Source organism: Danio rerio, chromosome 3 (assembly GCF_052040795.2).
Source record: "Danio rerio strain M-AB ecotype USA chromosome 3, GRCz13ab, whole genome shotgun sequence".
Taxonomy (NCBI): Eukaryota; Metazoa; Chordata; class Actinopteri; order Cypriniformes; family Danionidae; genus Danio; species Danio rerio.
This window is the reverse complement of record NC_141023.1, coordinates 11033035-11039340: the sequence shown is the minus strand read 5'-3', so window position 1 is coordinate 11039340 and position 6306 is coordinate 11033035. Positions and strand designations below refer to the sequence as shown.

Here is a 6306-nt window from a genome sequence, read left to right as displayed (position 1 = left end):
TATTATGACCACCACAGCATCTGCTCAGGATACGGCCTGGTCCAGGATTATGGAGACCATGGTATCATTTCTTCACAGGTCTTGCATTGCATCAATGGCGCTGTATAATCTCTGGGGGCCTCTGGATGAGTATCCCCAGATGGACTTAAGGGTAAAAAATAATTAGCGTAGCTGCTGTTCAGTGTATTTAAACAAGATGCAAAAATGAAGTGTTGAAAATAGTAGTTATATTCAGCTTATTCTCCGAGTACAAGTGAGCGCAGCCATTTGAATAATTTTGGCTCTTGACTTCCAGTATCATTCACTTCCATCCTTTTTTAGACAAAAAAAATTGCTCGTTTTGCTGCTTGGTTTTGCAAACTGATATTTTATTATTATTTTATTCTACTTTCTCTGTATAGTCATGCAAACACTTGTTTGTGGAGTGAGTAGTTTGACCGTTTTCAGACGTTTATGGTTGCGATTCAGTCGTCTATGGGAGAAATGACTAGGAAGTTCTAAAACAATCGCAAAAACGAGCGCACTTCCCCATTGAAAAATAAGGTCAATAAGCAAACATAGAAACAAACAAGTAAAGCAGGGGTCACCAATCTCGGTCCTGGAGGGCCGGTGTCCCTGCAGGATTTAACTCCAACTAGCCTCACCACACCTGCCTGGATGTTTCAAGTATACCAAGTAACCGTACGTTCACACCGAAAGCGGCGAGAGCGTCAAAGTAGCCAGAAGTCATTAATTTTTAATGAGAGCCGGCGACGATAGGCGGCGATAAGCGTCAATGAGAGTTGAAATGAAGTCAACTTTATGGTAATGAGCTATGACGCGGTTCGGCGGCAAGCAATCAGAATGAAGACGTCCACCGCTTGATAGCAGTTCAGAGAACACAGACCTGTGAACTTTGGTTCCGACCACAGTTGTTCCCAAGGGTTTGATTATTGCGGTCGCCCGATTTCCAATTATTTAACATTTTTTCCTACAGAAACATACATTAAATAAGTTACTGGCGAGTTACTGATGTTCATTAGTGATATACAAATTTATCTTAAAAAAGCGGGAATCTCACGCGATGTGACAGTACAAAACAGTACTGCTGCTTCAGGATATTTCAGACATATGGACACATATTGGATAAATAGAGCAAAGCCACACCACACGCAACTTGATCTTCCATTGTTGTATGAATTTGATAAGAAGTGCGCAACATTTTCAACATTTTCAGCGGGGTGTTAAAATGTCTTAAATTACAAAAACACTAATTTTAGGCCTTAAAAGTTCTTAGATTTACTGAAATATTGTGTTGTAGGTCTTAAGTAATTATAAACCGGTCTGAATTTTCCCATGTAAAGCTATACCCAATTGGGCCAACACCCATCAAATCACTATCAACATATTTCAATAAAGGTTTAAATGGAACATTTATTAACTATATTGACTTATTAATATGGTTTAATTATCTTCCTTACAATAACATTTGTTTTTTTAAGGTTTTAACTTGGCCATTTAAAAATCTTTAACATTTAACCTTGTATAAGTCTGAAATTTCATTCATTATGGTCTTAAAAAGGTCTTAAAGTCTTAAATTTGACTAGATAGAACAAGTAGAAACCCTGATATGACTGTTTCTAACAAAATGTTGGGTACATTAGGACAGGAGGAGTGTGTCCTACAGGTGATTTATGCATGTATTCAGCCTGTGTTACACTTAATTTGATCAAATGGCGCACAAAACACAGTCATTAGTGTTAGGAAATTCTAAAGATTTATGCATTATCTGAAAGCTGAATGAAATGCTTTCCTTTTAATGTATGTTACTGGCATATAGAACGCCTAGGGAATGTCTAAAATTGAACGTCAAAGTAGGAAATGATTGCTGCTTTATACATTGCATAGGTCAGAGGTGTCCAAACTCAGTCTTGGAAGGCTGGTTTCCTGCACATTCTAGTTCTAACCCCAATGAAACGCACATAAATTAGCTAATCAAGCTCTTTCCAGATGTACTAGAAACTTCCAGGCAGGTGTGATGGAGAAAGTTGGAGCTAAACCATGGCCTAGGCCAGATGTGTCCAAACTCCTGGAGGGCTGATGTCCTGCTGAGTTTATCTCCAACTTGCTTCACCACACCTGCCAGGATGTTGCTAGGATATCTAGTAGGAGCTTGATTGGCTGTTTCAGGTGTGTTTTATTAGGGTTGGAGCTAAACTCTCCAGGACACCGGCCCTTCAGGACCAAGTTTGGACACCCCTGGCCTAGGCGTTCTATAGGATGCCGATTTGCGGTGTGGCAAAGTATAACTGGCCTACCCCCGCCATTTTTCCCGCCACTAATGTTGACGGTTTGATGATGGCGATCGAACTACGTTATTGTAAGACAGCACATTTAGTTCTAACCCCAATCAAACACATCTGAACCAGCTAATCAAGCTCTTTCCAGGTGTAGTAAAAACTTTCAGGCAGGTGTGTTAAAGGAACTTGGAGCTAAACCATGCAGGACACCGGCCCTCCAGGACGGAGTTTGGACACCCCTGGCCTAGGCATTCCATAGGATGCCAAGTTGCCGTGTGGCAAAGTATAACTGGCCTACCCCTGCCATTTTTCCCGCCACTAATGTTGACGGTTTGATGATGACGATCCAAGTATGTGAGTGTTAAATGCTATTGTAAGACAGCACATTGCCAGTTCAAGGTTCCACTTCCACATCACAGACTATATTGTAACAAATACTTTAATCTCAGTTTGCTGTCGTTGTTTTTCCGGTAAGAACATCATATGCTTTATTTTAAGAGTTCACACTTAGCTGACGATTATTAATAAGCTTGTTTGGCATGATGTCTTGGGAGAGAGCCCTGAGCTCCCTAACATTAACAGGATGGGGAGTTTGAGCTCAGGTAGAACTCGATGAACTCTCTTGACTTATTTCTGGCTAATGATAGAAATAGGGATGGCTGAAAAAAGATATACGACTTACTAATGATTCCAATTTGGTATGTTAAATTTACTTTAGGTTTTTTGAAAATTGAATGGTTTTTGGTATAAAAATCTATATTTTGGCCCATATCATGTATTTTTCGCTATTTCTGAACATCTGGTTTTTTATCCAGGGTTACAAATGTGGTTCAACTTTAACATTTCAGAGGAATATTTTTAAATGTAAGCTCGACGTGTTGCTGTGGCATTTGAATTGCATTTGGGAGCCTCACAAATAGGAAGATGAGCTCAGATTTCCATCGGGTTATTCTTACTGCTGGAGTGTGCCAGACGTGAGCGAAGATCCTTAAACCCCTGGAGCTCGAAGAACATTTTAGGATTCCATTGATGCTCAAGCTAAATTCTCTCTCTAATCAAGTTTAAAATGTGATTTTTTTTTTTGGTGTTGTCTAGGAGCAGCAGTCAGTAATTCTACAAAAGCTTTTCAAATAATATTTGACCTCATTTTGCTTATGAAAACTTATCTCAAGTACTGTCACCAAGCTTTTTTTTAACCCTAAAAAATTTATTCTAATGATGATGCTAATTACAAGAAGGTCACTGGTTCGAGCCTCGGCTGGGTCAGTTGGCATTTCTGTGTGGAGTTTGCATGTTCTCCCCGTGTTGTTGTAGGTTTTCTTTCAGGTGCTCGGGTTTCCCCCACAAGTCCAAAAACATGCTATATGAATTGGGTGAGCTAAATTGTCTGTAGTGTGTGTGAATGATTGTGTATGGTGTTTTTCAGTGATGGGTTGTGGCTGGAAGGACATTTGCTGCGTGTAACATATGCTGGATAAGTTGCTGATTCATTCTACTTTAGTTAATAAAGGGGCTAAGCTGAAATAAAAATGAATGAATGATGCTGATTTCAAAATAGTTTTACATTGTTCAGCACTCTATAGTGGCGGTGTTGAGGTTTATTGGTAATGGTCTTATAATCTGATTAGCTAAACTTTAATTTGCTCTATTTGAATGATTTTTGAACTATTCAAATTTATTTTCGCTTCTATAAAAACTCAACTAAAATGTTTTCATTGTCATTTTTTAGCTATTAAAGGAACACTCTTTTTGAAAAAGGGAAGTTTTACAAAGTTTAATTTATTATATATTTTTTATTTAGCTGCTTTCTGGGTCTGTCTGCACTTTTAGCTTAGCTTAGCATAGATCACTGAATCCAATTAGATCGTTAGCATCTCACAATTTTTTTTCAATAATTTAAAGGTGCCCTTATAATGAAAACCTGGGTATACTAAGGCATAGTAGAAAGATAGGCTATATGTGAGCCTCAGACACATATATTCTCATGTAAATTCCACGAGTATAAAACCACAGTGGACAACGGGCCAATCAAAAGACAAAACGAACTTTGACGAGCCTCACGGGTCATCCCCTGCACATTTGCATGTATGTCTAATTTGGGTTGTTCATCCGGACCAGACAAGCAGCTACTTCATCAAGCTCTGAGATCATAAAAAAAGCGCCATAATTAATATGCACGCCTCAGACAGTTGAAAAGCAACAACGTTTTCTAGTAAGACAACAATGATAATTTTCCTCCCTTAGTTATTTTTAAGTGTACATTTCGCTTACTATGCACGTGGGGCTTTTATTTTAAAAACGTCCGACCGCCAGATTTGTTTACATGCGCTACTGGGCAACGACAGCACGAGGCACGTTCAAACTGCCATGAAGAGCAAAATGCAAGATTTACAGTTAACACATTTATTCATCTCCACTCTGAAGAGACATAAGGTATGATTAGTTACGTCTTTTGTTAGTGTTGTTAGTTGTGAAATTTGAAGAGTGTGTTTCAACAAACGCATGTAAAGTTAGACTGCTGAACTGTGTCAAATCACTCAGCTCAACTGTCACCTGTTCATGCCGAGGTTGACATTAATTCCTTGCTGAGTTTTCTTTGACTATAGCTTCAAAATACAACGCCATGCATCTCCATCACTCTCTTTTGTCAAGTTTAATTATAGTTTAGCCTTTATCCACAACAGATCTGGTGAGCAAAATAGGTTAACTCTGATTGGGTTTATATTACATCATGATGCAGGTTGATATTGTTGATGTTAATTCCTGGCTGTGTTTTTATTTGACCGTAGCTTCAAAATACAACGCCATACACCTCTATCACTCTCTTTTGTCAAGTTTAACTGCAGTTTAGCCTTTATACACAACAGGTGAGTAAAATAGGTTAATGTTATTCTGATCGGGGTTATATTTGTCTGCATTCAGTACATCATTCTTTCTGTGTTTGTGTTGTGGGTGTGTGTGTGTGTGTGTGTGATAGAGGTAAAGTTGGGTTTATATTAGCACATTCAAACGTTCCCCTTAATAATATAACCTCATAAAGTATTATTTGCAAACTCATTCATTTTCTTGTCGGCTTAGTCCCTTTATTAATTCGGGGTCGCCACAGCGGAATGAACCGCCAACTAATCCAGCACATTTTTACGCAGCGGATGCCCTTCCAGCCACAACCCATCTCTGGGAAACATCCACACAAACACACACACACACACTCGTACACTACAGACATTTTAGCCTACCCAATTCAACTGTACTGCATGTCTTTGGACTGTGGGGGAAACCGGAGCACCCGGAGGAAACCCACGCAAAGGCAGGGAGAACATGCAAACTTCACACAGAAACGCCAACTGAGCCGAGGTTTCATCCAGCGACCTTTTTGCTGTGAGGCGACAGCACTACCTTATTTGCAAACTCTAAATAGCGAAATCATATTAGCAGCCAATGAATACCAAAGTACAACATTGTTCTCAGTCAAATAAACAGTGTTTAGTCAAGTCATATTTGCATGCTAATTCCGATTGAATATTCAAAGTAACATAGTAAACAATACAGAGACTTCTAAATGAACGAATGTGTGAATATAAAACCAACTTTACCTCTATGTGTGTGTGTGTACTGCAGAGTAGAGCTCATTAATAATCACAACATGAGCCATATATGGTCAATCATGAACCTTTGATTCTGTGGGTGTTTTATGGAGTAATAAATGAGCTTATAAAACCATTTCTGGAGATTTTTTTTAACTTACTGATGCCATAAACTTGTTGATATCAGAGAACAAGTTAACATTAAACAAATGCACTGCAGTATTTGGCACCTTTAAAGCTTGACTTCTCTGCAGTTACATTAGTAGCTTACTAAGACTTCTTTTTATTGTGCTTGCCACAGCTATGGTACAGCGGCAATGTGCATTTAACAGTTTTTAGCCATATGGACCTAAAAAATAACACATTTTCTTTTTCTGTCTGTCTTGGTACATTATGAAACTACAGGAGTCAAGCTTTAAATGGGAAATTGAAACTTAAAAAAA

The 6306-nt window shown here is 38.6% G+C and overlaps 1 protein-coding gene across 3 annotated transcripts in view; it reads left to right on the top strand.

The window, feature by feature from the left end:
- Positions 1–4596: 4596 nt before the first annotated feature.
- Positions 4597–6306, top strand: part of srlb (sarcalumenin b) — a 67065-nt gene continuing 65355 nt past the window's right edge. For all 3 annotated transcript variants that reach the window (XM_087242606.1, XM_087242605.1, XM_087242607.1), the window contains exon 1: positions 4597–4712. The gene's annotated coding sequence lies outside the window, so the exon portion shown is untranslated. The remainder of the gene's footprint in view (positions 4713–6306) is intronic.